Source organism: Streptopelia decaocto (genome assembly GCF_964273445.1).
Source record: "Streptopelia decaocto genome assembly, chromosome: 2".
Taxonomy (NCBI): Eukaryota; Metazoa; Chordata; class Aves; order Columbiformes; family Columbidae; genus Streptopelia; species Streptopelia decaocto.
This window is the reverse complement of record NC_138655.1, coordinates 152,350,754-152,374,035: the sequence shown is the minus strand read 5'-3', so window position 1 is coordinate 152,374,035 and position 23,282 is coordinate 152,350,754. Positions and strand designations below refer to the sequence as shown.

The 23,282-nt window shown below is 41.8% G+C and overlaps 1 protein-coding gene and 1 long non-coding RNA gene across 3 annotated transcripts in view; one reads left to right on the top strand and one right to left on the bottom strand.

Moving 5' to 3' along the window:
• LARP4B (La ribonucleoprotein 4B) overlaps positions 1 to 11,193 on the bottom strand; it is a 55,063-nt gene extending 43,870 nt beyond the window's left edge. Inside the window, exon 1 of one of the 2 annotated variants that reach the window (XM_082043977.1) lies at positions 10,819 to 11,193. The gene's annotated coding sequence lies outside the window, so the exon portion shown is untranslated. Of the gene's footprint in view, positions 1 to 10,464; positions 10,589 to 10,818 lie in introns of those variants that run through there. The other variant, XM_082043978.1, reaches the window with a different exon arrangement.
• A 265-nt stretch (positions 11,194 to 11,458) lies between these two features.
• On the top strand, positions 11,459 to 14,400 carry LOC309436546. Its single transcript, XR_014183363.1, has 3 exons — positions 11,459 to 11,812; positions 12,245 to 12,405; positions 12,980 to 14,400. It is a non-coding gene; the product is annotated as an uncharacterized lncRNA (long non-coding RNA).
• The last annotated feature ends 8,882 nt before the right edge of the window (positions 14,401 to 23,282 follow it).

Here is a 23,282-nt window from a genome sequence, read left to right as displayed (position 1 = left end):
TTAAGAAACCCAACTCATTAATTGACAGCCGTTGTTACATGTAGCACATACATGACAAAGCCACAAGCTTGTTTTCTTCACTGTAAGTGGACTGATAGCACACACCCTGCAGGTTATCCATAAAGATACATATTTAATTTCTATTATAGCTACCACGACAGATAAAATATTCTTTCGTCAGATTATGATTTCAAAAAGTACCAAACTGTTAATTAAAATAAATCATTTCTGCATTATCTGAACAAGCCCTCAAGTGGCAGAGTTAAAGTTCTTAGCACCTCAGCCAAACCATGACAATCTACGACCATAATTCTCCACAGCCCCCTACTCTCTTAAGAAGTTGTTTTATCTAGTTGAATGTAGAACCACAAATTCTACATTAATTACCAAGGCATACAAAAGGCAGAAAGCATCTCACACTGGAGGAAAAAAGACTTTCTCAGGAAAGAGATTAGGAATTTGCCACTAAAGTACATTGGGCAAGTACCTCAAAGTATGATGATTTTGCACTAAAATATTCCAACACTTGCTCTCAGTTGAGCATTTAACCTCCTCCCTACCTCCCAGCCCAGGTGTCTATTTTTCCATAACAGAAAACATCAACAGCAAGAACAGAATTGGAATAAATTTGAACAATCCCCCTTTTCTCCAAACAGTTAATCAGAGAGCTACACAGGAGTTGCTTGCACACACACTTTACTTCTGGGATCACTGGAAGAGTAGTCGAGGAGAGAGGACCCAAGCTGAACAACCGATGCCATTTATCTTCCTTTTTGTTCTCTAGGAAACCAGCAGCAGCAGCATAGTGCAAACCCAGCACCGCAGTTGTGAGTGAAACTCAACAGGTCAAGTCCACATCACTCTACTGCTGTCACTCATGCCTACAAAACATCACAGGTAGCTCCTACTGCAAAAGAGAGAAGAAAATAACAAAAAAGAAGATAGTAACAGACTTGCAGGACTTTTACAAGAGAAAACCCAGCAGAATGCCTGTACTGAATCAAAGACTGAAAGAACAGGTCAATGCAAACCACTGCTCTTTTGCATTGAAAAGAGAACAATCAAGGCTGGACACAGGGCAACCAGGTGTCCAAGTATCTACAGAAGGACAAGCTTCACGTCCCAGACCTCACACCCTGCACAGCTGTGCACACCTGCTCCTGCCTCCAGGCTGTGTAATACAGGCTACAGATGTTCAACATGCCCAGCTGTAGAGGGAGACCAACTTTGCACATAATCTAAAAACAGCCAGCCTAAGCAGTGGCCAAATATTAAAAAAATAAAAGAAATTTTGCCTACCATGCATTAACAAACTGTAGAACGTGATGGAAGCTCACTCCTTCTGCAAGATTTTTTAAAATCAGTGAATTTAAAAAAACCTGATGAGGTTTTCATTAGAGTACAGGCATATACTATACTAACCCTCTGATCACATTAATTTCTTGTAACACTTCCATCCACCTGTATTTACCTGTTACACTTGACTAAGCTGCAAGGCAACAGTCTCTGCTTGCACAGTGTGCAGTGGGATTCTGATCTGCAAATACAAATCAAAGTTGAGGTAATGCAGATAAAAGTGTTGGCATTTTTACTACTATACATCATTTTAACTGCTAAAATTGTCTACAAACTACACAAATATTCACTCTAGACACCTCAGTGTGATCTTTTAGAGGCTAATTGAATTATTCTCTGAAAGTCAAAGCTTATCAATAACTTCAGGTATCTTTACACTTACAAATTAGTTGGGAGACTGTTCCAGGCTTTTAATGTAATACCAATATTTAATGTCAAATACTGATCACTGATGCATAAATTAATTTTTCACTGAATGCAAACATTAGGAATTCACTACAAAAATCCATTTCAAAAGTTTAGCACCATCAAATGCATAACTTTACCTAATTCATCATCATCCATGTTGCTTGTCTGCACTGCCCACACAAGTTAACAATTGCACAACACCTCTGTACACACAGAAAGCTGAAGACCAAGACACAATTGACTAGAAGCAGTAAACCGAATTGGAAGGCAGATTAAAGCTTGTCCTGGAGTAGAATGGGGCAGGGGGTGATACTTATTAGTACTAATGACTATGGATTTCACAAAATATTGAACATGTCTGTACTATTTTTAAATAGACATTTCAGAACAGTAGTTGGTAACATAAATTCTGATTTATTTAAAATAAGGGCAACTTTTCAAAAACTTCCACATAATCTTCAGCCTATATTACTTCTTCCCATAGTCAACCAAGACACCACATGAAGACATTAGCACAGCCATCAGAAAAAGCCATGTGAAAGACTTCTCCATTATTTTTTCCTATAACTATAGTTCGCCCTTTTGACACACACCTTATTTCCAGCAGGTGAGTTTATTTTGGCACTCTAGATACTAAGTCTGTCTCACTCTATCACATCTTCTCTGAACTCATGCACACATGAGGAATTATTATGCAAGGATAATATCTTGCATAACATATTTTCCTTGTTCCCCTTCCCTCCACACATGGCTGGCTTGCCCCCATTTAACCAAGGGTTTATTCAGGGTTTGCTTTTCTTTAAAACAGGGCTGTCAAACATTTTCACCGGGGGCCGCATCAGCCTCGCAGTTGCCTTCAAAGAGCCAAATGTCATTTTAGGACTGTTTAAATGTAGGAATAGTTACATTAATCTACTCCTAAAATGACACTTGGCCCTGTAAAGGCAACTGCAAGGCTGATGTGGCCCCCAGTGAAAAAGAGTTCGACACCTCTGCTTTAAAGTATCCATTGAAGGGGAGCCAGATTAATCTTCCTATTGCACTGCTGAAGGAAGCAACAATTAAGTATGCTGAGAACTCACACAGAGAAGTGAAGTTTAAAGAAACTGTTGCACTTTTATCATAAGAAGCAGATTTCATTCTGATACCTCAAACTGATACCTGACTTGGAGTGAAAACTAGAAAAGATACTGAACTTTGCTGGCTAATGGGTTTATCAGCATCTTAGCATGCCAGTCCTACAGCAAACAGACCTGCCATTTTATAAATTATGTTTATTTCACAAGACAACTGCAAGTTCTACAGTATTTTACTAGCTGCTTCAAATTTTTAAAGCTAAGATGCAGCAAGTGATGGCCTATTTGGCCTTTCCCAATTCCTCAAAGAAACACCAAGTCTTCAAAAGATATAACACATGACAAAGTACCAGCAGCTTTAGCACTTGTTTGGAGGGAACGAGTTAAAGTTTGTGCATGAAAAGCATGAGTTTAGTAATACTGGTAACAACAGCTTCCTTGTTTCAATTAGTGAATGTTCCTCCTTCTGATTTACCAGTACCATCTGTAAGTTTTCTGCACACTCCACTCCTCGCTAACCAGAAAAAGGCCAATGCACACTGACGATGCTCCTGGGACTCCAGGCACTACAGTTCGCAAAAGCCAAGGAAATAACTACCCCAGCTCTGTGGGCCAAAACTCCATGGACAACACCCTCTTCAGAAAAATGCAGCAGAAGAGAATGCAGTATTTTATGATGAAAGACAAGACAAAAAACATCACTTGAAGCTGTAAGGTTAATATTTAGGGCAGTTCTGAGGGTAAGGTTAGAAGTCTGATGTTCTTTAACAGGTCTTAATAGGCTTATCATCATAGAATATGGCTGTTATTTGGATCCCATGTTTCAAGAATGCAATTAATACTGTGCTTAAGCAAGAGGAGGTAAAAAACTGTATTAGGAACTTCTAGGACACTTTATATTTAGTGCTTTGAATTATTCTTTAAGACACACACACATAGCTTCAAAGCCAATTTGCTACATTATCAGACCACACAATAATTCAGAGAAGCAGAAATCTTACACCAAGGTTCTCAAATGCAAACACAAGCAGAACTAGAATTCTGGGAAGATCTGGTGCAGACTGATGGGACAGCTGTTCAGTGCTGCTGGACAACATCTTTGGTCAGAACACGTCTGAGACAAGCAAGAGAAAAAAGGCCCTACACCAATGTAAAGTCCAGGTGAGAACCAAATAAGATGTCTATAATTACAGCGATAAATGAAAAGGTACAATGACAAGAGTCCTTCCAACACAAATGTATACAATAATCCTTGACTCCACAGCGACTATATTACTATTGTTCTGCAAAACAAACAGGCTAGGATGAACTTGGGGTTTCATTTTTGGTCCTTTTTTTTTTCCTCAGATGACTCGAAAAGCATTCATTTACCTAAAATACTTTAAGTTTTGAAACATGTTCAGGACCAAATCTAAAGTGAAATTAAACTTCCGTAAGAAGCGTCATTTAACTTTAAGGTTTCGTAATAAGGAAAGGAAACCAATTTTTTTTTTTGCCAATGATTATTTCATTAACCTCTTTGCCAAAAATAGAATTTAACCCAAATCATCCAGTCATTTCAGTATTGCTTCCTCTTTTTAAAAAGCCACCAGCCTCCATTACAAAGTCCAGTGAAATCAGAAGCAACTCTTGCTTACTTTTAAAACGCTGTATGAAAGACTATCACTTACAGGGTGCACATTTGTTCACAGAGCACCCCACCTTTTCAGAGTATCCCTGTAATCAAAAGTACAGGTAATTCAGGTTTTGACTCACTGTTAAAGGATGGACTGTTCCAATATTTAAGCTTGGATTTAAGGACAATAATTCTTCCTTGAAAGCCAAAGTAACTGGGCACAGACCCTCCTAAAAATTCTACTGATAGATGGAATCCAGGCAGGTAAAATATACAATGTTAGTTAAGAAACAGAAAATTATAATAATAATAATAAAATAGATTATAAGTTAAGCTGCAACATGTTCATAAAAAAAGGGTCCCTTCTTTATAATACAAGCCTTTTAGTCATCTATTATCAAGAATTGGACAAGATTAAACAGGAACACTGACACAAATCCATGATCTTGGAGACATGACAATGCTGGCAATGATATTTTGCCCAAATTGTTTGCCTTGCTGCTTTAAACAGCAACATGTTGACCATTTTCCATCCCTATCTGTCAGCCAGCAACAACACTGAATGGGAAAGTAACTCAGATAAGATTGTGAATTCTGCACACGCACATCGCTATTTCATAAGCTTTGGTCCTCAGCACTTCAAGTAACTATGACCCAACGCATTCTTCAATTTTGCCCTATTTTTCTAATTATTAGAATAAGAATCAGAAACCATAGGATACATGAAAACATTTGAGCATAACCCTTCAGCACCAGGGTATGAAAAAGCAAACTACTCTGGACATTGGCCTGTTGATTCATAGGTTCCTTGTTTGACCAACAGTCAGACTGTGCTGTCGGGCAACCTGCAACACCATCACAACCAGTGAAAACATGCTTATGGATACCAACACTGACCAAAAACAAAACCATAAAGCTGCCAAGAGACTTCACTGTAAAGCTTCTGAAGCATTCCATTAAGCTTCCAGCAAGTGAGATTTATCAAATGGTTAAATATTTTTTCCCTCAACATAATTCCTATTTAACTAATATTTTGTTTCTCAAGATTCCCTGTCAGATCACTGGCATCCTATAATTACAAAACACTTGAAAATAGGCTGCAGAATGTTAGGCCTGCCAAGAAATGCAGAGAAACACTTCAATGGAGTAAGAGAAATTTACAGTTTTTTAAAGTAAGTTTGTAAGTCCATTACCATTACAGATGATAGTCTGCCTTAAAATACCATCAATAAACAACTAATATTCATAATTGTTGCTTATTTCCAGAAGGTAGCAGGGAAGAGCCAGTATGAAGTTGAGGAAGAATTGATCTAAAGCAAAGGGAAAATACCCTTCTTCTATTTGTACAAGAAAACACAGGAAATCTAAAAGCAATTTGCAGTGATACAGTATTTAGACTTGCAAAATGGCCAGTGTAAGCTTTACACAAAATAATTATGTTTTACAGCTACACCCAAACTCATTCTTGAACAAGACCCATGTGAACTACTGATTACATCTGAAGGTGTAATTTCCAAAGTCTGTATTGCCAGTGTTTGCTATTTTCAATACTGAAAGCAATACAGGCATTTTAGGAAGGAGCCCCCAACAGATATAGCAATTCTGGCTCTAATTGATCATAAGCTACCACGCCAGACAGAGGTCTACAGGTATCTATAGGCATCTCTGTTTCTATGAATCTATAGGTGCAATGGTACAGAACTAAAAGTTGTGTATAGCTACTACAACCTTAAATCCACATACACAGAAGTGCAGCTGCCTATCAACTCCAGATGGCCACAAGGGCAATCCAGAACAAACCTTCACTGTAGGACACACTCTCAGGGACACCAGTTCCTTATGTGCCAACAGCCTTATGCGAATAACAACAGAGCTGCTGGAAGTGCAGAGGCAGCAATCCATTCAGCTTATGAACGAATGATTCCTTTTGTATTACATCATTCAACTACCTATTAAGGAGCTGGACTGACAGGATCCAGAATATGCATAGCCCAGCCCTCCATGGTAAACGAGTGTTCGAAAAGATTAAGGCTCAAAGAAATTGGTGATTCATCAGGGCGTCAAAAGAGCGTTCCCCCAATTCTCAGCAATGTTCCAAGCCAAGCAGCTAGCCACATATTAGTTGCCCCTGTCAGACTTCCAATTTTGGAGTTAATTGCTGTTCCTGAAACACATAGCCAGACACCAAATACCTGCAGCAGCACACATCACAGAATGAACACTACCATGGCCATCCTAATCGCACAATTATGCCATATTACAGTCACACCTTATTTAAGTACTCCAGAGCACCTCTGTTGTCTGCAGGTATTACACTGTGGCACCTGCTCCCTTACAGAGGGGAGGGCACCCCCTCTTTAGAAAAGGTACACAACAGCAACATACAAACATGAAAGACCAATTAAAAATATTATAAATCCTTGCCTCCATCACATCACCAAAACTTAAGAAATACCAGTTATGAACCAATTAATAGAATTTGTTTCTCTCTTGCGCTATTTTGTGGAACTTGGTTAGATTAAGTTAAATGAATGGGCGATACAGAAATCAACTTGTAGTCTTCCATTTCTAACAAGTTCCTCAAACTTTCTGATTTTAGATAATTTTTATTGTGAGCTAGTCAAAGCCAGCATATCCTTAAGAAAAAGAAATAGATCATTAGAATAGCAATAAGCCTTCTTCAATTATCTAGTATTTACAACACCAAATTATTTTTACTGACCAGGTGAGTTATCACCGGGTTTAATATTCAGACAAAGTGCTCCAGAGGTATTCTATTTTCCTGCTTGACTCTTACGACACACTAGCTCGCCTTGAGTTTAACGCAGACGAGTTAATACATAGGAAAAGATAACTTCCCTAAGCATTAGCTTACAACTGTATTAACATTTTCAACTGGTACCCTTGATGAAGCATATTAACATTTCAGAGGGGAAGAGGGTGTCTGTGTATGTGCATGCTTTCTCCTTTTTGAGGTATCACATAAAAATAGAATTATTTCAAAGTTTACGTTTTATATCACTTTCCCTTCCTAATTTAATGGCTTATGTGGTAAGATCCACTTGTCTAGATCTTGTTTCATACAGACTAAAATGATAGTATTTGATTCAGCATGCATATGCTTTGCTTCGGGAACAATGTTGTCCAAATACTTTTCTGAGGCCTTTACCACAGGAGTAGTTTCCACTCATCTTCTAAACAGTTCTCCACATTCTATTGCCTCTTACAAAACTTCTGGAGGAGGAGTTAATTTTCTTCCTTACAACGTCCTATTTTGTAACATCCTTCCTTTTTCCTGCTCCTACCTGTGTGCCCATTCTGAATGCAAATACAAGAGGCTGGCAACACTTAAGTTAATATCACTGACTACAGACAGGAATAAATGCTGCCAGAGACTGTTTTCCACAGTTCTATCTAAGAGTTACATAAATCTGTTGTCTAAAAATGTCATTTTGCTAATAAATACTTAAAAGGACAGAACGCTACATAAACCCCATTTTTACAACATTTACATCACACAACAGTTCCTCACGTGTGCATGTACACACACACACAGACACAAAATCCCACTCCCAAAGCTTGATATCCTCCAGACTTGAAAATGTTTCTTTGCTTTCTTCCTCTGGTCTCTTTTGCCTTCTTCTGTGCCAGCCACAGCCTCCTGGCCGCTGCATTTGTCAGCTACCCCTGCAGTCACCTTTGCACCTTCCTTCACGGAGCATCTCCCAGACAAGAACACTCTTCTTCCAGAAGATCAATAAGGCCATTGCCCTTGACAAAACCTGCTCCTTCCAAAACAGGCACAAGAAAAGATAAGGCAAGTGCTCTACGTGCCTATATGTGTACCTTACCTGTTAAATTACGACAATGTGAATGTCTGATTAATATATAAAGGCACCATGGAATTAAACATTAATAGCATGAAGGGCCAAAAAGCCATCTAGTTTAAAAAAATTAAACTGATGAAACACATCCACACCTAATAACTTTGTTCTTTATAACTCCCTTCTTGCTACCTTTAAGCTGTCACTTTAAATTTGTCATGCACCATGGCCAGAAACATGCCTTTTCCGTGTCTAGCGTGTGCATTTTGTGAGGCAATGTAATAAATATTTAACAAAGAGTTTATATTACCATGCCAATTAAGCTCAACAACTGATTTAAAGCCAAAGCCACTGCCAGATATAAGACTTAATAAGAGACGCAGCAACACATCTCCACAGAACATGTAGATTAGACAAACCTAACTATTTAATTTGCATTTCAGAAAAATAAACAAAGTAGTTAATTTCACTCTAATGAAGTAAAATGTCAAAGCCAGAAATTGCCTACGTGGCTACCACATGTCTCAGTGAAATAAAACAACCTCCAAATCCCAATGTCCCCACAACTGCCTCCAAGTCCAGATCTTGCATCTTGCTCTGTACCAAAGCCGTTTTAAGTTCCAGCAACACATGTAAACTATATCTATATCTATCTATCTATATGCACCTATCAGTCATCCATACCTTTCCATGTGTGTATTTGCATTAGAGTGAGCCATAAAAAGCAACCAAGGCAGAACACACTTGCTCTAACACTTTTCTTCCCTTAAGGCATTTATGTGTAAACACTTAAAAAACAGAACAGAATTACAAGGGAAACAGCTCAATCTAACCCAGAACACTGAGTGCAGTTAAAGGCCCAATTATATACCATGAAAATATACAATCACTTATTTAGGAACATCCAAAAGGTCAAATGTTTTCTACTAATTTATTTATGCAAGCCTTTTATTTCAGTCTCAATAAGGTTTGTTTTTTCTCAAAATGCAAGACCAATTAAACATAAGAGTAATTTTGGCTTCCATATAAATAGTATACGCATCTAAATGGCAACACACCTAGAAGAATAAAGTGTCCTGTAGACATTTCATATAAAATAAACACTGTTTTCTGTATGTGCTTTTATCAGGCCTCACCCTAGTTTTCTCCTCCCTTTCACTTCCCACAAAAATATAATAATAATTTTTTTTCTTTTAAAATCAATGTTCTTCTAACAGCTAGAGTGATTAAGCTGATTAGCTTCATATCTCAAGAATTAACTTGAAGAAATGCTTACAAGTCAGCAGGAAACGAGTGAAAGTTCAACTGATAAAAACTTACAGATCAGATTCAAAATCCTGGAGTTGTGAAATCCCAGCAAGTTTAAAAAAAGAACACAACACGCTTTGACCTTTGAAAATTTATCCAATCCTTAAAAACCAGGTAAGTTTGACATGAAACTTAAACCACATGAAAAGTTAAAGCCTTTCCATAACGATCCTGAAGTGGTACTTAAGATTCCTACTCCAATTTTACTAAATATTCAGACAGAGGCCCACAAAACTAGGGCAGAGACAAGACGCAGAATCGGAAGCCAGAATTCCCATGGTTTTACCCCAACCGTGACCCAAGTTTAAACAGTGGTTTTGAAACCAGCTCTCTCTGTGGCCACAGGCAAGTCTTAACCACTTCGCCTCAATTCCCTTACCTGCAGAATAAAAATAATTATACTTATCTGCCACACAGGAATCTTGTACAACATTGTTTGGCAAGCACACATCTGTTTAAACTGTGGACAAAGCTACGTAGCAATTTGGAACATCTGCACAAACTGAAATTGAGAGTGAAAACAACTCGGCCAGCAAAGGCCCAACAACAATAAAATCCCTCCAGAAAAACCCCGTTCACACGGCGGCTGTTTTCGCGAGTCTTGCTGCCCAACCTGCGAGCGCAGCCGGTCCCCGCACCGGCCCCTCACGGGCTGCAGACGCGGACCCGCGGCTGCCCGCGCCCACCGGCTGCTGCTGCCCGCGCCCGCCCGGCGCTCCGGCCCGGCTCCCGGAACGGGTCGCGGTCCCCCCAGCCGAGGGAGCAACCTGGGGCACCGCCAGGCCCCTGCTCCCCCGCCCCGCTCTCCCCTCCCCTGCCGATCGCACCCGCAGGGAGATCCTCGGCAACGCCGATCGGCGCGGGGGGCAAAGCTCACCCGGCCGCTGCCCGGACGCCGCTCGGGGCCGGGGCGGCCGGCGCTGCTCCGTGAGGCCGCAGTGCGGGAGCGGCCCCGGCGGCCCAGCCCGGCGACTCGCCCTACCCCGCCACCATGGAGGCCCCGAGCCGGGATCCCTCCTCCTCCCTCCTGCCGCTCCCCCGGGAACCGCCTCGGGTGGGAAGATGGCGGCTCCGGCCGCCTCCCCGGTGCGAGGGGGGTGGCGGAGCGGACGGGCGTCTCCTGCCCTCCGGCTCCGCCATCGCCTCCCGCACCGGGGGATGGGGGGAGGGGAGCGGCCCGGGGGGCGCCGCCGCCGGGAGGGCGCGGGCCCGGGCGGCCCCTCGCACTCACCTGTCACCGGCAGCCGCCGCCGCCCTCAGGCCGGGCCTCGACGGGGAAACGACGGGCGGGCAGGGGGTGGGTCGGTGTCCGTCGGCGCCGGGGCCTCTCGCTCCTGCCGGCCTCTCCGCTACCGCCGGGGCCTCTCGCTGCGCCGCCGCCGCCGCCGCCGGGGCCTCGCCGCCGCCAGATGCCAGTAGGAGGAGAGCGGAGAGCGGGGCGGGGGCCGGGAGGAGGAGCAGGCGGCAGCAGCACAGCGGGGAGAGCGGCGCGGAGGAGCAGGAGGCGGCGGCGGCGGCTCCGGGGCCCGAAACGTCTCCGAGCCGAGACTCAACCACCCGCTCGCATGAGAGACCCGCTTCCGGCTCCCGGCGGAAGTCCCTCCTCCACCGGCGGAAGGGATTGGCCGGCAACGCCGCGCGGCGAGGCGCGCTCGGCCGACACCAGCGCCCGCGGATTGGCGGAGGGGGCCCGCGCGCGGGGTGACGCGTAGCGGCACGTGACGAGCCTGACGTCACCCGCTCTGAATGAGCGCGCGGAGGCGGGCCGGCGCCGCCCGCCCAGCCGGGGCGGTTTATCTCCTCGCGCTCGCCGTAGCCCCGCCCAGGAGGGCGGGGCCTTTCCGGCGGCTCCGCCCCCTCCCGGCGGCGCGGCGCGTTTCCCTCAGCCGCTCCTCCCGCTCCCGGCGCCGGGCGGCCCGGCCTGTCCCAAGCCCTCCCGCCGGGGCGGCCCCGCGCTCTCCTCGATCCCTTCCCCGGTGACAGGGAAGTGGCACCTCGCGGCTCGGTGGTCCCCGTGTGGCTGGGGGCAGCGTCCGGCCTCCCCCAGGCGCCCCGACAGACCTTCCTGCGGGTCCGGGATGGGGCTTCCCGGCCGCGGGGAGAAGGGACAGAATTGGCCCCAGCAGCCGGTCCCCGGCCGGCTCACTATACCTGCCCAAGGAACGCTGCCTAGGGTGTGTGGTGGCCTTGTGAAACGCTGTCACAGCAGCCACGGGAGGATCCGGGTGCATGTCCCAAATTACAGACCCTGACGCAGAATACTCCAGCTCTTAATGCAGCAGCTTCTGTGCAGTAAAGCTGAGTAGGTGTGGGTTCAAAGGGAGGTGATAAGTGGGGTTTTAGGAGAAGGATGTTTCATGAATGAGCCTTCTGTTTCATGTGGGTAATGAAAGGCAGACCATTCTCTCAGTAGGACTCCAGTGACTCCTCAGACTCGGTTTACCAAGTTGGGAAATAGTGTCTTATCTTCAGTTTTATAAAACTGCAGTGAGTTCCAAGAGATTCAAGAGGTTTTTTGTTTGACCAAAAAACAAACACATCAAACAGTTGTAGTTTTTTAGTACAGATCATTATTTTTGACTGCAGTAAATTTGGCAAATGGAAAACATGATTTCTTCTCAGAATGGAAAAGAATGCTAGAATGAATCATTTTCCAGGATGCTCCCAGTCCTCAGCTTGCCATCTACCTTGAATGCGGCAAAACCGAATCGCCTCACAACCAGCTGGCAGTGATCTGCACCGGGCATTGCTGCCTGTCTTTGCGTCTCAGGAATGAGTCCAGCTAGGGCCTTCTGGATCCTGCTTTTAATTCTTGCTGGTAAGAGTCATACTCCTGCCTTCAGGGTATCTGCTAGAAATTCCCATAGAGGCAGTACTGCAGTTAACTCAGGAGACCTGTTCTAAGGACACCCAAGTATCCTTTGGAACTGTTTTTGGGGTTGCTGTAGAGGCAATAAAACGTATCCTACTGCCTGAAATGAGGTCAGGCCTTATCAGATGTGAAGCTTTACTGTTCATCCGAGGGAAGTGTGGCTCAGTGCTCATTCTTGGGTGAACAAGTGCTTCTGTGAGCACAGGTGGTGTTTTCCTTAGTAACTTGTTTCCTAACAAAGTTGTTCTTTGTAAGTTGAAGAAGTCCTGAGCAAAGGATGATGTTTAGGGTAGGGCCTGCTTAGAAGAAGGAATAGAACTTAGCTTTGAGTGTAAATATTTAGGACAGAAGAAGTTCAGGAAGTATGACTGATCCATTAAGTGGTCACCGTGCAGCTGCTATATAAAGAAATGATTACTTAAAAGTGTAAAACGGTGAAAAAAATGCTATTCCTAATTACTTTTTATTTTATAAAGGAGCTCAATATAATTTTGTTCTGTAGTGCCAAACTCTTCTTCAGCAGACTATGGTTCTTGTCAAGAAAAGGTGTGTCCCCCAAGCTGTACCCCCATGCAGCACCTGGGCAGAAAACCAGACACATCAGACCAGTGAGAAGACTGCACCGTATCATTCCTGCTACTAACTCAGGAGCTGTGATTGCAATGTTCATCTTCTCCCTTTCTGCAGCTGAAGGAGTCTGTGTGAGAGAGAAAACAACTGATTCCTGTCAAAGACCAGCACTCAGAGACAGTCTCATTGTATGTAGGAGTTTTTCTTTAATGGACAGCGTTGGTTCTGTCTTGAACTTTTTTTACAAATCACCCTAACTGTGTTACTAAAGGAGAAAAATACTATGGGACTAAATTTTTTAAAAATCCAATGTTATAAAAGCATTATATATTGATTGACATGGCAATATATAAGTTTATGATTTTTATTTCCTTATTGTTATGTTTTATTGTGGTTGAGTAACAGTCAAACTAGTGCACTTTTTCCATAAAGCAATAAGAGTTTTCTACTTTCCTGGGCCACTTCTAATTCTCTTTTCAGTGTGAGGGATGTAGAACTTAATCGCTGAATGCTTTCATTTCTTAGTGGCACGCTGCTGAGATCAAAGAGGTTTGACATTTTTCCTTGGTGTGCTGGCAGCTGAGGAATGTGTGCACATATATGAGTAAAATATTAAAAATTGGCAATGGATGCTGTGTGTTAATAGAAACAACTCTGATTTGTTATACATCTCATACTCAGCAGTCTGGAGAGAGAATGCATGTCTGAAGGAACAATGTGCATGAGCAATAGGATTCATAGTCCACAAAAATCAAGCAAGATTAGACTAACTAGTTGGTTCTTTCCTGATCTGTGATCAAACAGTTGTAGAAGGGACTATGTAAGTTACTTCTAAATATATTAGTGATATATTGTTAAAACTATGTTTCGTAAGTTTTTTAAAATCAGGATTCCTAGTTCAGCAAAAGAAGATCACTCATTATGAAGAAGAATTGCAAAAAAATACAGTATTCCTGGAAGCTAAACCTAGAGTTGAGCAGTCAGAAACTCAAACCCTTAAAAATCACAAAATGTGCTGGAATGCTTGGGCTTTACAGTCTTTATGATTTCCTCTAAGTATAGTACAAAGGATAATATTTCCTTCCTCATGAGAGCATAGAGGATTAATTAATTAAAGTTTGTGAAACACTCAGGTAGAATGATAAAAACTTTTGCTGGAACATGAAACAGGACTAGATTTCCGCTTTGTAAGGAAGATCCTGGTTTGCACTCCCTCTTTTTTTTTGTTTTTTTTCTTTTCACTCCTTTATAGCACACTCTAGCAGTTGCATTCTCAAAATATCTTATCCTGCAGATCTATGGGATAAGACTTAATGAATCACCAGTATTTAAGGATTGCTGACGTGGAACGTTTGCCAAAACCCAGAAACCACTCAGTACTTTGCAGTTTGAGAGATCTTGTGAGCCAAGTAATATTTTACAAGTCCTGATGCTGTTACCCAGTTTTGCAGGAAGACACCTTTTCAAACGTGAGATAATAAATGATTGCATGTAATGGGCTATTCCTGTCATAAAACTGCAACTTAATTAGAATCCACTAATCATTCTACATTGCACTGAGTGGCATTTTAAACATATATTATTTCTGTGTCGGTATCTTTCATAGGTCACAAGTAAATAGTTGACTGTCTGTGTAAAAGACAGTCCCTGTTCCAAGCAGACTACCATCTCGACAATCAAAGCAGACAAAGATGAAGTGAAACTAAATAAATACTGCTTCCACAGAGAGGAGAAAGTAAGAGAAATTAAATTACCTGCCAAAAGATTATGCCAGATATCTACAGTTGAGTCTGAGCTCTATGTGGATTCCTACAGTTTAGTTAAATGTTCAGGCTTCTTTCGTAGCTAAGTGAAAAATAATTATCAAGTAAACTGATAAAAGTCCATTACTGATCACATAGATCTATGATCCCTGTTACTCATGCATGTCTAACTGTAGGAATGATCCAGATTCAGATGAGGTAACCAGAGATATGTGCCAATATAACTTTTCTTCTTACTTCATTTTTAATGACAGAACCTTCATTTTCACATCTAAGTGTACATGCAGAGTATTCAGTCTTGTTATAAACAGGTGTGATGATTTGGATCTGTTTCTTTTCTAGTTGAAAAATCATTTATAGCATAGTAGCAAGGCTATTGTGAGATACTTTCTTAATTATATCCAGAGCCAAAATTCTTTTTGACTGCAATGATATTCCAATGCACAGATCGCAGCGCTGAGTACCTACGCATGTGATTGACAGCATGAACATGTGCGCTTCCTGGCTCTCTTGGATCAGCTGCTATGTTTGGTAACAAACGTTGTGAAGTGCCGTGGTAGAACTAGTTCAGACAAAACCACACTTCGCAGATTTTTCCCTCTAGCCTTGTCCCTTTGGCAGGTTAGTTGTATTTCTTTAAAACATAGAGACCATTTTAAAATTAGGTTGTGGTGCAGGTGCCAGCCATTGTTAAACCTTGGATTTCATTAACGCAGTGTAAAAAACTGTAAAAAAAAAAGCTGTAAAAAGGTGTAGATGGTACCGTGAATATTAAAACCATTGTTAACAACAGCTGATTACAAACTTTCAAGAGATGGTTTAACAGTATAATTGCTGTTAATTTGGAATAATCACAAGTCTGAAAATTACCATCCTATTTATTGGAGTTTACGCTATCATCAAACTGACTAGTACAGAGGCCCTACTCAGCATGTAGCAGTTCTGCAGCAGAGCCAGGGCTTGAAACCAGATCTCCCACCTTTCAGGTTTGAGCAATATACTGTCTTCAATTTAGTTTTTGTTCATCTGTGACAATATTCGTTATTTACCTTGAACCTATACATCAAAGCTAATTAAACCTCAAGGAGAAATTTTGTGGCTGAGTGAGAATTTTCTGAAGGGATCTGAAATCAGCTCAGATTTTCTTAGCAGTAAACATGTTAGCAGTTTTCTGCCTTTGTACTTGTTTTCGTTATTCTATCAGTATGTTTCTGAGCACTCCACAGCATTCTTTAAATATCATTGTAACCACTATGTTAGTATTTATCTCCAATCCACAGACAGCAAACTAAGGCATGAAAAAGTTTGAGCTCAGTCCTGTCCAAAAGTTGTGTCCACTCTAAAAATGATTCTAAGTTTGTATTTCTGTCCTCTTGAGCCCTATACTAAGATTCAGTGGGGACCATATGTATATAAACATACACTTTTATTCCTCAGACTTCCCATTTCAAACATGAGCATCTTTAATTGTCTCTTCTGCTCTTGTTCTCATAGATTTTTTTTTTTTAATTATTATTTTCTCTTTGTTTTGGATGCAATTTTGATTTTCTCCTGCTCAGTTATGTTGGAGATCTATGAAGAAAATTGCATGAAAAATTTCAGCCCACCAGGTAAATGACTTGCAAAGCTATGGATGTCAAACATTTCTAGTTACACAAGGCGTATATTGCTGGGATAAAAAGTTGAAAGAAGATAACTTCAATATTGAAGAATTGAAAAATAAGCAAATACCCTCTATAGAAACATATTTGTGCCACCCTTGTTTAAATTGACTCCTCAACTGAAATTAACTTTTTGTTTGGCCATTAGTCAATTTACCATCAGATAGACTTTTTAGTATGATCTGCCCATCATGACGGAATATTATGTACAAAAAGACCAAATGTAGAACTCAAGAAGTGTCTCTTTTTATGTTTATTCAGCCCAAATGAAACATTAATTACAAGAAATGTGGTTTTAAAGTAACACTTTTCCCTGAATCTAGCATCAGTTATACAACTAAATATTATGGCATGTTATTAACATAGAACACAGTTTAAATCACAGAGCTCTCCTAAATTTTCAATTTACTTGGAGAAATGTCTTTTTCTCCTTGAGCTCTGCATCCAATATCTTTCCATGAAACAGAAATGCAGAAGAGTTTTTAAAAGGCAATTAATCAGAAGTGCATCTGTTCACTTACAGTGATAATGAAAACCCTTTAGCTCTTACTCATGGGCATATATTTCTCAATGGAGTAATGAAGAGTTAGCAGATTCTCTCCTTACTTTTCTTGTATGTTTATTTGAACTTGGAAGCTGTAGTGCTAGTTGGTTATAGAGATTCTCGTATAAACGGCCATACGGTGTTGAAGAACAGGGAAGCTGGAGTCCTCTCCTTGTCTATTACAGAAATTGAAGTTTTCAGATGATGCATCACAAGTCTGTGCTTGGTGTGCAGCCTACTCACACCTGTGCTCAGGTATAAAACAGAAAGGAGATTTTTTCCCATTAAGGTGGGCTACGGATGGATTATGAAGCTGGGCTCATGTGATTTGTGTAATAGACCTGTGAGGGTTGGGCTTTGATGTTTCTCAGAGCTCATGCTTGCAGCATGGTGACAGTGCGGGCTGGTTCGTTCGCAGACAGGCAGGACTGTAGTGACAGAGGAACTGAAGACGTACATTATCCTTCGCCCTCCAGAGTCAGGATTTCTTCTGAAAACCTGCACTTGATGACGACTGTGGTAAATACTCAAGAAATCCAGACACAGTTCAGTGTTTCAAATGCCATAAAACAGTGACAACTATTATAGTTTTAAAAATACGCTGAAATACTGCGGGACAGTTGTAGGGTCTGAGGGATGCTTCACCGCCAGCATGCCGGATCATCCTTTTCACCCAGAGTTCCTCGGGTGGCAGTGGGTTGCAGTAACCTCCTTGGCCCTTCTGCTTTTTAGGGTCGTTGCAGCTTGGGATAGAAAGAAGTGTATCCAAAACACCCTTTCAGTGCTGGTGATTCCCAGCTGTTCTCATAGTCCTTTGAGACCACCAGCAGCAGTGTAGTTGGGACACGACTGCCCAGACCGTGCCAAGAGCACTGGAACTGCAAAATTAGCTCCAGGCAACTGCGCTATGCTTTTCTTCAGATGCACCAAAGCTGCTCAGTCTGAGCAAGGAAACCATGTACCCTTTTTCCAAGTACTGGGTGTACAGTGCCTGACACTTCAGTTCAGTGTCCCCTACACTGATTGTTCCTGGCCTTGATGGATTTTTCACAGCTTCAAGAACTGATCCACCCTAGTGCTTGTAATTAAACATATCCAACAAAAGGGATTCTTCTGAGAGGTTTACACCTTATGGCTGGATTATGAGGTTACATGCTTCTTAGTGATGTGAAAAGTACTGCTAGAAAAGGTGATTAGGGAGGATAGCAGTGAAGGTGGCAGGAAAACCCCAGTTGTTGTATTCATTAGTCAGGGCTGGAGGCCTTTTTGGTTTGTTTCTTTTCACATATCCCTTTGAATTATAGACTTACTGCTCCTGAAGCTGCAGAGCTCAAGGTGATTATTAGATAAGGCAAAAAAAAAAAGTGTCATTCTTCACATGCTGAAGTGTCTGACAGCTAATTCTGTTGTGGATCCCCTGTACTCTGCTGTATAAATAAAAACAGATAGTAGCAGCTTATGCATCATAAATATAAATCACATGAAGGGAGGGTCTGTAGTCAGTAAGAATTGGTAACATCCAGTCCTGAAAATCTACAGATCATTCTTGAGTAATTTTAATTAATTAATTCAAATAACTTTACCATGAATTTTACCTGCATTTGCACATATGTTTCAAGATAGATTTTTTTTTGATCCAGAGATGCCCGCTAGCCTCTGCCTGCTCTGTGATAAACCAGCCTCAAGTTCCCTATGATTCCAAGGAAAGGGAAAAACAGAGCAGAGATGGTTGTCTCTGAGCTCCTTTTTCAGAGGATCCCTACCCTTGTCACCTGAGGTAGAGTTGTGTTCAGTGGCTTTATGTCTTGCACTTGCCTTCTAAATTGCCATACATCATTAGCTCCTTAGGGTTTATCTATGTTAAACCTCTGCTGTCCTGCCTTCAGTTATTTTATGCCCATAATTTACAGATACAGTATAATATATACACACTCTAATCAAGTTCCTTGTGCTCTTGTGCTCTGCAAAAGCAGGCAGGCCCTCAGAGAAAGAAACGATTCCACAAGAAAAGGCCATTAGCTGTCAGTATTCTGTAATGTCATGTCTGATTGTGTTTTACACCTCTTCCCCCTCAGCTGGAGAGGGTGGTTACTCTCCAGAAGCCTGTAAAAAAATCACTTAATGCTGCTGAATCCTAGAAATCTTTGAGGTGATCTGTTCACTACAGCTTTATGACTCCTTTTCCCTGTTGCAAAGCCCTTTTTCCGTGACATGGGGATTCATTCCTGGTTTTCAGCCAGCAGAAAGATTCTAGTTAGTTTCAAGAGGGAGTGTTTCCACAGGTATTGTTTTCTGATACCCAGAAAGATATACAGTTAAACCTTACTTGAGAAGTCATAACTCTTTCTTCTCAGTTTAAGCATCAGGTAGTAGTCTTGGAATCTCAAACATCTCAGAGGACCTTGATTCTCAGGACATTTTCAGAAGTTGTTTTTTCCCATACAAATTGCTGTTGCTCACTTAAAAATTTCTGACTGATCTGTCCCCTCATCTACAGGAGAGCCTTCTGCCCAGGCTGCTTCAAGACTCTTGAAGAAATCTCTTGCTAAACCATCTCTGTCTAAGGAGGCAGGGGTTAGAGTTCATTTCTCTTGTCTTCCTAGTGCTTCCTTGGCTCAGCTGTGATACAAGCATCAACACTGACTCTCTGCTCTTCCAAATTGTGGTGGTAACACTTAATGGCAGCTGGTTTACTTGAAGATTTGCTATCTTTCTTCTAGTCTAGAAGTCTCCCCCTTCCTAGGATCTCCTGGATGTTTTTCAGTCATATTGATGAATCCCTTCTTTAATCCATACCTTACTTCTCCTTGCTGAGTCTCTTTCACGCTGTATCAGAGTACATGGCTCCAAGGAGGCAGACAGAAGTGTTAACTGTTGGATTAGTATTTGTAGCTCCTGCCCAGTTAATGGAATCACCGAGGCTGAGAAATTCACATTTTAAAATGATCCACAGGTTGAGCAGAGCCAAGCACTTGGCAGCAATGGATTAACTCTGGAGCTGAAGCTACGCTGATGCCCAGACTGCCCTAACAGTCGTTGCTGTCGTGAAACAAGGATGTCAGATCTGCTTAGAAGAGAATGAGCTTCTGTATCACCAAAGTTTTCAGGCCACTGCATCAAGATAAACCAAACTGAAGTACAATAACTCAGAAAAGATACACTGAGATGAAAGTACAAGTATCTGGGTGTACCAGGCTGAGATCTGTGGCCACCCCCAAATGGATTGTGTGTGATACACTTTGGGAGTGGAACAACCAGCAAAAGGAGCAGAGGAAACCCCCATGAATGGTGACTGCCAGAGATGTCTCATTGTAACCTGTTGACATGTGCTGGACATCTAAATGGAGTGTACTTAGGACAGTGTGGAATCACTGTGCACCTCACGGTACACCTAAAGACAGTATCATTTATGAGAGTTTTTGTGCAATCTCCATTCTAACTTCCCCTTTGGTGTAAGGGGGGAAATAGTAATCTGTTCTAAAAGCAAAAGCAAAACCAGTTTATACGATAGGAATAATGACATTTGAATAGGGCGTGAACTGTGCAAATGCACATAGTGGACACCTAAACCTTGTTTCTTAATACACAGTGATTTAAAAAAAAAATCTTAGTGCTGCCTTTAATACCTTCTGTACTTCTGGCACCTCTTCTTCTATATATTTATTTATATATATATATAGATATATTTATTGCTGCCTTGCCTTAAACCTTGACAGATGGACAGTAGTGGCACATTTTCATGTCTGCTGTAATATGGATTAGATTTGTAGTCATATGTTTCTGATTTTCATCAAATTGGGTAATAAGTGGGAGGCATCCTGCAGACATAACGCAAAATACCTTTTAAATTAATGGTAAATGTGATCTTGCATCTGAGAAAGTGTGTCCTTGGATTCTGTGAAGTACACTGGGTGGCAGATGGAATGCGAACTGGGCCTTGGTGGGGAGGAGTGTGTGGGATGGTGGTGGGTGATGGCCCAGGATGGCACAGCAGGACTGATGGTCCCAGGAGATCCAGAAGAGATCTTGCCGAGAGGGCAGTAGGAATCGTCCGTGTTGATACACAGTCCAGCCTGGAGGCTGGATCACAGGCAGGCAAATAAGCCGCGAGGAAATGAGGCAAAATGGATGAATGTGGCCTGCCTCGCTTCACAGAGCACCAGGGAAAGAAAGGCTTTGTATGTCACGCTGATAATCCAGCCCTGAGCTTGTGAGAGATGGACCTGAACCAATGGTACATAAGTAGATGGAACTTAAAAATATGAAAAAGGATCCTAACTAGTATTACATGGAAACTTAGAATTATTTGAAGTGCAATCTTTCTGCTCAGAAATGTAAATTGCATTGAGAACCAAGAAGGGGAAAAAAATAAATGAAGCATGCAGTTATTTCATATATTTTTTAATTGAAAAGCATATAGTTTTAAAAAATATACAGAGTGGGATAAAAAATATTTTGCTTCTGCTGACTTGATGACTGGTACTGTTACCTCTTTTGTGCATCAACTTTCTCTCTTCTTTTAAACTCCCAACATCTTGTTTTATAATTAAATTGTAAACTCTTCAGGGCAGAGCTAAATTCAGATATGGAGCGGTAAACACCCGGCAGCAATAAATACTTACCCTGATTGGCACCACTGAGCAATATAAACATTATGTAAATAATGAGAAAGCCTGAGTCCTGGATAAACACTGTTCCTTTCCAGCAGCTTACATTATAGTTACATTAATTCTAACAGTATACAAAACCATGTCAGCGCATCGGCTGGAGGCAGACTGGGTACCGCTTGGAGGTACAGAGAGTCATGAAGAGCTGAGTGTGCCCCGTGATGTCCTCTGGGAGGACAGATCCTCCGGGGAGAAGCTGATTTGGAACTTGGAGCCAAACTTCCCACCCTTTGGGAAGGAAAAATATTGTCAGACAGTCTTCTTCTTGTGTGACATTCAGGGTGGCATTTATCTCATGGATTAAATGTTTATGTGGGAGATATATACAGGCTCCCATCACAGGCAGTGATGGATTCAGTTGCCTGCATATGTTTGTCTAGTGCCATTTGAGGTGCCCTGTATAGGCCCCAATTTCTAACCGCCTCTTTGGAAGGAGGAAGGTCATTTAATATTTGGCAATTCTGTGTAAATGCCCTGGATACCACAGGCACTAGACTAAGCTTAGCCAACTGTTCTGTGTGCCAAGAGTTCTGCTTTAGGGTGAGATGGATGGATCTCTGGACTCCACTGACTGTAACAAAAGCCTGGACATACAGTTCACATGTGGATACCTGCCTGGTGCCTTAATCTGCAAGGGGAATCTTAGTGTCCTTTAAGATGTGTCCCAAGACAAGACTTACCGTAGTGTCCTACAAGATAATATTGGAAAATTGATTGATGCTAGCATTGTGAAAATGCTTTAACCTCCTGACCGGTCCTGCTGAGACGCAGGGCAGAATCAGCTCATGTGGAGAACCACCTTGTGTTGTGCACTGTCTTGTGCAGAAGGCTGTACAGAGAATAAATCTTCTCAATAGTTACTGAAAATGCGTTACACATCTCCATTATTTTCCTTTCTTTCTCATTTTTTTTTCTCAGAAAGTGTTTTCTTCTGAGTATGTGAACTTAACTGCAGCAAGAACTGTGTTTTGCTTATATGTTTATAGAACACAAACACAGGGAGCACCTGGTCTCTGACAAGGACACTGTAGCAAAACAAATTAAAAATATGATTTGCAAAGTGCAGAGAGAGGTTGTGTGCCAAAGATGACACAGGCCTTCTGAGATAAGGCTGAGTTGTTCTGAGGTTTGACTCAATACCTGAACAAGAAGAATTTTCATTTCCTTGCATGGTATTATGTATCAAAAATTGGTGTTTAGGTAGTGCCTGAATGTTGATTGTTTTTTCTAGATATAGAAAAGAAACAGTCTGTGACCACAAGGGACTACAGCAGGAGGTGTGATCAGACAAAGGAAATGAGAAGAGTATTTAACCTCACAGGTATGTTGCCTAAGTGTGGGAGCAGGACAGATGGACTGTCTGTCTCTATATTCCCAGATGTTCTCAAAGTGTGCAGGAACTGACTGCCACTGAGAGTTTTTATCTGGAAGTCAGTACCAGTATGTTTTTTCACCTCATATAAACAAAGAAAAAGAAGGGTTTGTTCTGCTTCACTGGAGCAAAAAAAATAACACAATAGACTTCCATTCAGGCACACAAATAGCAACTGTCCTGTGACTTCTCTATTTAAATGGGTATCCATGGTGAGATCTGCATGGCTTTCGCTAGATGGCTGCG